Here is an 11,563-nt window from a genome sequence, read left to right on the forward strand (position 1 = left end):
AGGCAAGTTTCTTCACCTGTCTGCCTCAACTGCCCCATGCGTAGGCAAACTGGGCAAGTTTGAGATGAAGAAAGCACTAAGCCCAGGTGTGAGCCCTATCAAGGAACGTTTTTTTATCGTGTCCCTTGCTCCATCTAACTCTAACCCTAACCCAGAACCCATATTCTCAACCACTAACACCAACGTCACCTCATTAGATACATCTGCATTCCCTAAATCCCATCAAGGAGGTCTGAAGGCAACCACTTCTCCACTGGGGAAACTGAGGCTCAGGAGGTTAGGGAGTGTGCCCAAGGGCCCCGCGGATGGGGCAGGGTGGCCACCATATCAGGGCCCAGTCTCGGCGTCCTGCCTTGTCTCTGGAGCCCTTCCCAGGTGGCCACAGCCCAGCGCTTCTCCGCTGGTTCCCAGCCGCGGGGACCCAGCAATCTCCCAGCAGGGTCCTAAGGTGATGCGCCGATGAGTTTCGCGGAAACTCGGACCACTCTGCGCCAGCCCCCGTCCTCCCCGGGGACATCCCCACTTCTCTGGGTCTTCCCCTCACGCCAGCAAGCACTTCCCAGCAAACAGCTCCACTTCCACCGGGTTCCTCTCCAGCGCGGCCACGCCTCCGTGCGCGGAAGGGGCGGGGCATTCAAATTAGAAACGGCGATCGGCGCGAGCGACAAAGCGACGACAGAAGCACCATTTCTGTGTTCAGGTGTAGAGAATGGACACGTGTGCGGCCGAGCGTCCTGAGCGATGGCCGCCATAGCGCTGTCGGCGAGGGGAGGGAAGCGAGGCGTGGGCCGTGCGCGCCGCGGCTCGCCGTGAGTGCAATATGGATGGCGACTTGGCGGTGACAGCGAGGGACGAGTGCTTGGTATCGCTTCTCGGCCTTTTGGCTAAGATCAAGTGTAGTATCTGTTCTTATCAGTTTAATATCTGATACGTCCTCTATCCGAGGGCAATATATTAAATGGATTTTTGGAGCAGGGAGATGGAATAGGAGCTTGCTCCGTCCACTCCACGCATCGACCTGGTATTGCAGTACTTCCAGGAACGGTGCACCCCTTTGGGGGTTAAAATGTATGGTTTCCAATGACAGAAGTTGCTTTTAGATGCGGTAGTTTTAGGCTTTTTACTGTTCTTGTTTGGTTGTGATGAGGTTTATTGCGATTTTTGTTTTTCATGTACCCAACTTTTTGTAATTCTGTAGCTTCTCATTTTTTTTTAATTTTTTTAAACATTTTATTTATTTACTTGACAAAGAGAAATCAAATGTTGATGGAGAGTCAGGCAGAGAGAGAGAGAAGCAGGCTCTCTGCTCAGCAGAGAGCCCGACGCGGGACTCGATCCCAGGACTCTGAAATCATGAATTCAGCCGAAGGCAGCGGTTTAACCCACTGAGCCACCCAGGCGCCTCTGTAGCTTATTTTTGATACCTTGTGGGACAACGCTTATGCTTGGTTTAGCAAAATTTTTGTCAAGTAGCTTTTGGGGGTGATTTGATGTAATAGAGTCTCCTGTATTTTTATTCCCAGATTAATTAAACGTGGAGGCAGGTGTTTTTGGTCTTTTTCTAGTGATTGGTGGAAGAACAAACTGGCGGGGTTTCTAGACCTTTCTGTTACTGTCTTTGCTAAACCTGACTTTATTTTTTTTAACATTTTACTTATTTATTTGACACACAGAGAGAGAGATCACTAGTAGGCAGAGAGGCAGGTAGAGAGAGAGAGAGAGAAAAGCAGGCTTCCTGCTAAGCAGAGACCCCGATGCAGGGCTGGATCCCATGACCCTGGGGATCATGACCTCAACCGAAGACAGAAACTTTAACCCACTGAGCCACCCAGGCTCCCCTAAACCTGATATTAAATCTAGTGAGTTTGACCCTTTCTGAAGCTCTGTTTTCTCATCTGTTGAACAAGGATAGTTTGACCTACTTTATTACTGTGTGGATCCGGTTAAGGACTCACCAAGTTGTAAAACCACCATCCAAGAGTAAGGGAGGAAGAAGAGGAAGGAAGCTGAAGAAATTCGGTGCTGGGCCTTGGCAGCCTTGGTTTCTTCAAATGGAAAATACCATAACACTTTTTCTCTTTGAGATCCTTGAAAGAATGAAATGAGTTAAAGGGAGGGGTTTGGGAGGATGGGGAAACTGGGTGAAGGACATTAAAGAGGGCACATGATGGAATTAATTAAGGACAGGTAGGACTAGGTAGGGAGACACAGGAGCCTTGTCACAGAAATCTCAAAAATGTGGAGGCCTGGGGAAACCAGAGATAAGGGAACAAACCGGACCTCCCTGCCCTAGGTGTGTGGGATGAGTGTCTTTTTTATGATAATCACCTGCGACCAACAAAGAATAACCAGACCCTAAAGGAAGTAAGCCATTGCAAGTGTTATCACTAATATCAGTAGACATGTTAAAAGGATTTTGGTTCCCCTTCTATTAAAGACCAACCCGAACCCTCCTTGGCAATCCTGTTGGGACACTCATCATTTTATTTTTTTTTTTTTTAAGATTTTATTTATTTGACGGACAGAGATCAGCAGTAGACTGAGTGGCAGGCGGTAGGGGTTGGGTGGAGGAGGCTCCCCGCTGATGTTGGGGCTTGATCCCAGGACCCTGAGATCATAACCTGAGCCGAAAGCAGAGGCTTAACCCACTGGGCCACCCAGGCATCCTGACCCTTCTCACTCTTGAGGGCTTCTTCTGTATCTTCACTTAATAAACCTCTATCCCTTTACTCTCTTTTGTCCTCAAGATTCATTCTTTGGCTCCATGAGACAATGAACCTAGCTCTCTGGCTTCAGAATGAGCACTGTGGGGCGCCTGGGTCGTTCAGTCCCAAGGTCCTTGGATGTGTCCCCACACTGGGCTCCCTGCTCGATGGGGAACTCTGCTTTTCCCTCTTATTGTGTCTCTGTCAAATAAATAAATAAAATCTTAGAAAAAAAAACTACTAGGTATTATATAAGACTGTTGAATCACTGACCTCTGCCTCTGAAAGGAGTAATACATTCTATAGTCGTTAATTGAATTGAGATGTTTAAAAAACAAGGGGAAAATGTGGGGATTAGCGGGCACACAGTGGGTGCTAAATAATGGCAGGCAAGTTTTGAAGCCGCGAATTTGGTTGAGACAACCAATTTTTTTTTTAAATTTTTATTTATTTATTTGACAGAGAGAGATCACAAGTAGGCAGAGAGGCAGGCAGAGAGAGAGAGAGGAGGAAGCAGGCTCCCCGCCGAGCAGAAAGCCCGATCTGGCACTGGCACTTGATCCCAGGACCCTGAGATCATGACCTGAGCCGAAGGCAGCGGCCCAACCCACTGAGCCACCCAGGCACCCAAGACAACCTAGTTTTATGGATCTCGTGGAGCTGGACATGCAACTTGCTCCCCAACACACAAACACTTCTGTTTTAGCCCCAGGATCCTGAACACATTCAGGGTGGGAGGTTGGGGGAGAGGCACTCTGCTGGCCCTTGCACTGCCTCAATCATCTGCAACTCTGGGGACATCCTACCTCCAAGGTTTTCAGGCTTGGAGTAACACCTGGCTGTGTCATAGAAAGCATAACAGCTCCCCACTTCTTTGTTCACGTCTCTCAGGGAACGTTCAAGGGCACCTAATTAATCAGATTCTTCTATGCTTTTCCCCTATCTCATCCCCAGTTCTTGCAAGCCCCTCAGTCACTAACGACCTGAAAAGAAAAAAACCAAACTTTGAGCTCCTACATTAGGGGTGAGGAGGGAGCAGAAGGCTGGCTGCAGACAAAGCAGAAGGGGACACCGGGCACCCTCCCCCCACCCCCACTCCTGGGTGTGACAGGCACGACCTCCTTCCAGGAAGCTCCCAACGCTCTTAATGTTAATGCCTTGCTTGAGGGGAAAAACAACCTTAACTTGAAAATGGCAAGACCTCAGATATCTCCTAGGTCCTCTTTAGCATATGAAAGTTCTTTTGAAACCTCTCTCTTTCCTTACCTCCCCCTCCCAACACAGGCCCTCAGTACGGCTCTTTTTTGCTCAGGGGTTCTTTCTACATACTTTAATAAACCACAATTTTGCACCCAAGACGTCTCAAGAAATCTTTCTTGGTCATCAGGTCGGCCACGGGCTCCACCCCACCGAACCTCCCAGGTAATTCCAAAGCCCCACCAATGGGCGCCTTCCTTTTCTCTTTCTTACTGCCAGAAGACTCTAGAAACTTGAGACTCTCCTCAGGGTTGTAGAAGGTGAGAGTGAGAGAAGAATGGTGAGGAATTGGGTTGCCTGTGTTGGTAGTGAAAGTTGAGATCCTCAAAACTGTGTTCGCTGCTTCTCTCTGCCTCTCCCTCAGCCATCAAGTCCCGTTGCAGAACACTTTTCTTTCAGGCTGCTGTGTACACATGAGAGTCTTGTTAAAAAGCCTATGGTTGGGGCGCCTGGGTGGCTCAGTGGGTTAAAAAGCCTATGGTTCTGCATTTCCAATATGGTCACGGGACTCCCAACGCTGCTGGTCTGGGGACCACACTTTGAGCGGCAAGACTGTGGCAAACTGTCCCCCCTTGAGTCACTTTTAAAACGGGTATGTGTGACCCCAGCTTAGCTGGCTGTTGCTAGAAAAAAGCAACCTCCTTTCCCCACTGACAAGTCAGACTGACTGACCCAGTTCTGATGCTCGTCCTAGAAGTAAAAGCTTTTGTTCGTAACTGGGAAAAGGAAAAGGGGAGAAGGCTTGAGAGGGAGAGGGAGGGGTCAGAAGGGAGAGGAAGTCCGAGGAAACAAAACCGGTCAGTCTCTCCAACCGGGTCTCTTCAACTTGTTATGAAAGCTGAGGTGCTGGAAAGGACCTCACAGAGCCGTGGAAGAGTACAGTGTAGACCTTGAGGTGAAGGCAGGGTCACTGCAGGACCAGGCAGAAGGGATACGGTGAGGCCCAGACTTGAGGATGCCAGCAGGGACCCAAGAGTCCTCTGGAGCCCCGGGGACAGAACACTTGGGAGGCCCTGCAGTTGGCAGCCTCGGCCCGGGGAAGACATTCTCTGGTTGCGCTAGGCGTCCCCAATGGCTCTGTGAGGAGTGGCTGGGGTTGAATGGCAGCCGAAGAGGAAGGGAAGAGCATGGCCGATGCCCCTGACCACAGGGACAAGGTCGTGTTCACCTGTGTGATCCACAGCAGGTGTGACACCGAAGAATCAGTTGATTCAAAAATGCTATTTCAGGGGCGCCTGGGTGGCTCAGTGGGTTAAGCCGCTGCCTTCGGCTCAGGTCATGATCTCAGGGTGCTGGGATCGAGTCCCACGTCAGGCTCTCTGCTCAGCAGGGAGCCTGCTTCCTCCTCTCTCTCTGCCTGCCTCTCTGCCTGCTTGTGATCTCTCTCTGTCAAATAAATAAATAAAATCTTTAAAAAAAAATGCTATTTCAGGGCGCCTGGGTGGCTCAGTGGGTTGAGCCTCTACCTTCGGCTCAGGTCATGATCTCAGGGTCCTGGGATCCAGTCCCATATCGGGCTCTTTGCTCAGCGGGGAGCCTGCCCCCCCCCCCCCCCCCGCTGTCTCTCTGCTTACTTGTGATCTCTGTCAAATAAATAAATAAAATCTTTAAAAGAAGAATTTTTTAAAAATGTTATTTCATTTTATGATTTTATTTAACGATTGATTTATTTGAGAAGAGAGCGCACAACTGAGAGGGACAGATGGAGAGAACTCCCGACTCCGAGCCGAGCACGGATCGGATCCCAGGACCCTGAGATCCTGAACTGAGCTGAAACCAAGAGAAAGAAACTTAATGAATGCACCCACCAGGAGCCCCTGAATCACAATTATTTTTTTTAAGATTTTATTGATTTATTTGACAGAGACACAGCGGGAAAGGCAACACAACCAGAGGGAGTGGGAGAGGGAGAAGCAGGCTTCCTGCCAAGCAGGGAGCCTGATTCGGGCACAATCCCAGGACTCTGGGATCAGGACCTGAGCCGAAGGCAGATGCTTAATGACTGAGCCATCCAGGCACCCCTGAATCACAATTTTTAAAAATTATTTATTTATTCAACAGGCAGAGATCACAAATAGGCAGAGAGGGAGGAGGAAGCAGGCTCCTTGCTGAGCAGAGAGCCCGCTTTGGGGCTAGGGGCTCGGTTCCAGGACCCCGAGATCATGACCTGAGCCGAGGGCAGAGGCTTTAACCCACGCCCTGAATCACAATTTTTAAAAAAACAGGTTATCAGAAGATTTTTCAAAACAAAAATCCAGGGGCATGCAACTTTGGATCTGAGTTGGAGGATATAGAGGTTACCTAAGCACAAGATCTTTCAAAACAAAACAAAACAAAAAGATCCTTTAAAAAAAAGAGAGGGATGCCTGGGTAGCTCAGTCGTTAAGCTGCTGCCTTTTCCTCCGATGGAGCTCCGCTCCCAGCTCTCTGCTCAGCGGGAATCTGCTTTTTCCTCCCCTACTCCCCCTTCTTGTGTTCCCTCTCTTGATGTGTCAAATAAATAAATAAAATAGTTATGTCCGAGTTTTCGCATCCGAGAGACCACCAAGGAGCCAACACCGATGTAATCACACGAGGGTTTATTTGACAAGCTTGGGCCCAAGTATACCCGACACAGCAGAATAGGGACTTGGACCCCAAACCAGATTACAGTCAGAGTTTTTAAAGGCAGAGTAAGGGTGGAGCTGGCAGTGGGTGAGGACAAAGGGGAAGATGTTAGTCTCTAAGGCATTTTGAAAGCAAGGTCTCCAGGACCTTGAGGGGCTAGCTCTTGTTGGGAGAAAGGTTATTTATTACTAGTAGTAAAAATCTTCTTGTGAGACCCTTTAGATGTGTATCAGCGGACCATACGCTTGGGAATTATCTTGACACTATCTTGGAGGTTTAGAGATAAAGTTTCCTAAAAGAATTGTTAAAGTAGACTTACAGGATCCTGGTCGGACCTGTCGGGGTAGGGCGTTGGTCAGGCTAGGATTGTCCTTAGAAAAACCTCGAGGTGAGGGCAGTTGAGTCCCTGGGGGAGAGCCACTCTGTCTGTTTCAAGGGCTTCTCAGTAGGTAAGGAATTTTAATGATTTTCTTCTCCCCCTGTGTTCCACTTCAAAAACCTTAAAAAAAAATCTTAAAAGAAAACAAAAGGGAAGCCTGGGTGGCTCAGTTGGTTGGACGACTGCTTTCGGCTCAGGTCATGATCCTGGAGTCCCGGGATCGAGTCCCGCATCGGGCTCCCAGCTCCACGGGGAGTCTGCTTCTCCCTCTGACCTTCTCCTCGCTCGTGCTCTCTTTCACCTCCTCTCTCTCAAATAAATAAAATCCTTAAAAAAAAAAAAAAGAAAAAGAAAAAAAATCCAGAAACAGATCCAAATATATACGAGGACTTTATTATATGATACAGGTGGCATCTGAAACCGATACTAGATGGGCCATTATATGATGCTGGGACAAGTGGGTAGCCATCCAGAAGAAATAAAGTCAGATTTATACCAGGACTCACTAGGGGGCGCCTGGGTGGTTCAGTGGGTTAAGCTTCTGCCTTTGGCTCAGGTCATGATCTCAGGGTCCTGGGATGGAGGCCCCAACATGGAGAGCTCTCTGCTCAGCAGGGAGTCGGCTTCCCCCTCTCTCTCTGCCTGCCGCTCTCCCTACTTGGGATCTCTGTCAAATAAAATCTTAGGGGAAAAAAAACTACTCATACACTAGGATACATACAAAGCATGCTAGAGATGGAAATGCAGAAAGATAACTCAAAGGACAGTGGGCAGAGACTATGAAGAGAAAATGATAGTGGATCTTAAGCACGAGGACCCATGAACATCCTTGCTCCTAAAGATACCACTGGCTACTCTGTTATGCAAGAGTCTTGATAGCAAGACAGTTGGGCAAGGCTGTGGGAAAAAGGCAGTGGCTGAGAAAGCTAGCTGTGCCCCTGGAGTCTCTGTCCCCAGCTTATCATTCCCACCTCCTCTGAAGCAACAGTCAAGGGAACCGGGGTGAGATTGGAGGATGCTTTGACAGGGCATGACCGTCCCCTCTCGGCTTGGCCTGCACTGTGGAGGCACTTCGGTCTGTGCCCATCGATGGTAGCTGGCTAAAGGAGATCCATATTACCCATATACCCATATACTTCCTAAGAAGCTGGTGCGTGAACTAGAACAGGAAATCATTTTTTTTAAACTCTGTATTTCTTTTTTAAAGATTTTATTTGATAGGTCACAAGTGGGCAGAGAGGCTGGCAGTGGTGGGGGAAGCAGGGTCCCTGCTGAACAGGTCCTCCTTCCCAGGACCCTGAGATCATGATCTGAGCCGAGGGAGAGGCTTAACCCACTGAGCCACCAAGGCGCCCCGAAAATCACTTTTATTCATTTATTTTTAAAAATTTTTAAAAAGATGGGGCGCCGGGGTGGCTCTGTGGGTTAAAGCCTCTGCCTTCCGCTCAGGTCATGATCCCGGGGTCCTGGGATAGAGCCCCACATCTGGCTGTCAGCTCCGCGGGGGGGTCTGCTTCCTCCTTTCTGTCTGCTTCTCTGCCCACTTGTGAACTCTGTCTGTCAAATAAATAAAATCTTAAAAAAAAATTTTTTTTTAAAGATTTTATTTATTTGTCAGAGAGAGAGAGAGCGAGCACACACAAGCAGGCAGAGTGGCAGGCAGAGGCCTAGAGAGAAGCAGGGTCCCTGCAGAGCAAGGAGCCCGATACCAGACTGGATCCCAGGACCCTGGGATCATGGCCTGACGGAAGGCAATGGCTTAACCGCCTGAGTCACCCAAGTGTCCCAGGAAATCATTTTTTTTAAGGTTTTTTTATTTTTCATTTGACAGAGATCACAAGTAGGCAGAGAGGCAGGGTTGGGAGGGGAAGCAGGCTCCCCACCAAGCAGAAAGTCCAATGCGGGGCTTGATCCAGAACCCTGAGATCATGACCTGAGCCGAAGGCAGAGGCTTTAACTACTGAGCCACCCAGGCGCCCCACCAGGAAATCATTTTTAAGGATATTTTGTTTCTTCATCTTTAAGTAGGTATTATACCCAACATGGGCCCTGAACTCAGACCCTAAGAGCAAGAATCCCGTGGTCCACCCACTGAGCCAACCAGGCGCCACCTAGAAAGGGAAATCACTAATTTCCAATGGGAAATGCACCTTCCCTGTCAGGGAACATGCTGTTCTGCAACGTAAAACTTCTCCTTCTAAATATCAGAAAGCCCACAAAGCGAATGTAGTGAGCACACGAAGGGTTCCTAAGCGTGGAAGAGAGCAGAGCTGTAGTAGAACACACGGAGGGTCCTAAGGACCACAAGGCCCAAGAGCTTTGCTAATCCCTTTCTGTAGGCAGGTATCCCATGATATAATATTGATTCATTCATTTATTCAACTAAGTACACCGGGCGTCCGGTATATGCCAGGTGCTGTTGAAAGCACTGGAGATATAAATGGAAACAAAACACACCCAGATCCCCCGCTCTAGGGTTTCTGCGCTGTTGAGCTAAAGGACAATATAAACTCACGTTTAGGTGTCCAGGGATATGCTGTTACGGAATAAAAAGAAAGGCAGGTAAGGGAGAACGCGGGGCCCTGGGTGGAGGAGGGAAGGTGAAGGTCAGGATTGCAGGCAGGCGGTTCATAGTCTCCCTTTGGAGATGAGGAGGCTACAGAGAAGTGACTTGCCCGAGCTAGATTCCCTGCCTTTGGTTCTCCCGGATACAGTCTACAGCAAACCTGTCTCTTTATCCCCAGTAATGATGTTCACTAATTTCTCATCTCACCAACTCCCAGTTTAGAGATAAGGGACGGAAGGGGGAGGGTGAATCGAGGAGGCCAAGGTATACAGTAGGTCCCACCTGGTACTCCGAGCCAATGCTCTTGGCCTGTCTGCGGGAAGGACTCCTGTGTCACTCTGGGCAACACTTCATCACCTCGTGGGCTGGACACACGAGCCTCACGTCCTCTTGGTGTCCTCTTGGTGCCCTTTCTAGGCCCTGCACTCTCGGCTTCCCAGGCCCATCCAGCCTCTTCCACGAAGCCCATGGTCTCGGGCACATTGCTTCACCTGTCTGCCTCAACTGCCCCATGCATAGGCAAACTTGCCAAGTCTGAGATGAAGAAAGCACTGAGCCCAGGTGTGAGCCCTATCAAGGAACGTTTGTCTTTTATCGTGTCCCTTGCTCCATCTAACTCTAACCCTAACCCAGAACCCATATTCTCGAGGACTGACACCAAGGTCACCTCATTAGATACATCTGCGTTCCCTAAATCCTATCAAGGAGGTCTGAAGGCGACCACTTCTCCACTAGGGAAACTGAGGCTCAGGAGGTTAGGGAGTGTGCCCAAGGGCCCTGCGGATGGGGCAGGGTGGCCACCATATCGGGGCCCCGCCTTGTCTCTGGAGCCCTTCCCAGGTGGCCACAGGCGCTTCTCCGCTGGTTCCCAGCCGCTGGGACCCAGGCAGCCCGCAGCAGGGTCCTAAGGTGATGCGCCGACGAGTTTCCCGGAAACTCGGACCACTCTGCGCCAGCCCCGGTCCTCCCCAGACACATCCCCACTTCTCTGGGTCTTCCCCTCACGCCAGCAAGCGCTTCCCAGTAAACCCGAGCTCTGCTTCCACCGGGTTCCTCTCCGGCGCGGCCACGCCTCCGTGCGCGGAAGGGGCGGGGCATTCAAATTAGAAATGGCGATCGGCGCGAGCGACAAAGCGACGACAGAAGCACCATTTCTGTGTTCAGGTGTAGAGAATGGACACGTGTGCGGCCGAGCGTCCTGAGCGATGGCCGCCATAGCGCTGTCGGCGAGGGGAGGGAAGCGAGGCGTGGGCCGTGCGCGCCGCGGCTCGCCGTGAGTGCAATATGGATGGCGACTTGGCGGTGACAGCGAGGGACGAGTGCTTGGTATCGCTTCTCGGCCTTTTGGCTAAGATCAAGTGTAGTATCTGTTCTTATCAGTTTAATATCTGATACGTCCTCTATCCGAGGACAATATATTAAATGGAGATGGAATAGGAGCTTGCTCCGTCCACTCCACGCATCGACCTGGTATTGCAGTACTTCCAGGAACGGTGCATCCCCTCGGGGGTAAATGTCCCAGTAATTAATGGCAGACTTAGTAGTTTTCTTTTTCAATTATATGGGGCTTTTGGTTTTCTTAGTGGTATTTTGCTGTTGCTTTATATGGTTTGTTAAGAGTCCAAGATTTTGTTTCCTTTGAGTTGGAAGGCAATCAAACAGGCAGGTTGTATTTGCTTATCATCTATCTTTTGCGTGTGTGTGTGTGGCTCTTAAGTAGTTTATTTTGGTAAGTCGACCTTCTTTTCCAAAAGTGATGTATAGGCTGGAATGCAGGCAAGCAACCTGTCCTTGTCTTAAGTGTCCTTTTTTATCTTCTGCAGGGAGGCAAAAAGTTTCTTCAGGACACCCTGAACATCACATCACCTTCCCTACTCATTTCTTTTCCTTCTCCCCGGGTCCTGGCTGGTTTGAGCTAGTTTGGGATTGGAACCCTAAATTAGGTTCCCCCGGTGGGGGTGTGAGGATGGGGTGATGACAATGACGGAGGGTGGGGGGAGGAGACACCAGTGTTACTGCTTAAGGTTTAGCCACAGTTCCAGAAGTACT

General features: G+C 49.7%; 1 non-coding gene and 1 pseudogene across 1 annotated transcript; both read left to right on the plus strand.

The window, feature by feature from the left end:
• Positions 1–864: 864 nt before the first annotated feature.
• LOC123392302 lies at positions 865–1,055 on the plus strand. The gene has a single exon (XR_006607031.1). It is a non-coding gene; the product is annotated as a U2 spliceosomal RNA (small nuclear RNA).
• Positions 1,056–10,842: 9,787 nt separating this feature from the next.
• Positions 10,843–11,018, plus strand: LOC123392304 (annotated as a pseudogene).
• The last annotated feature ends 545 nt before the right edge of the window (positions 11,019–11,563 follow it).

This window comes from Mustela putorius, unplaced genomic scaffold (genome assembly GCF_011764305.1).
Source record: "Mustela putorius furo isolate JIRA1106 unplaced genomic scaffold, ASM1176430v1.1 tig00000487_pilon_pilon_pilon, whole genome shotgun sequence".
Lineage (NCBI taxonomy): Eukaryota > Metazoa > Chordata > Mammalia > Carnivora > Mustelidae > Mustela > Mustela putorius.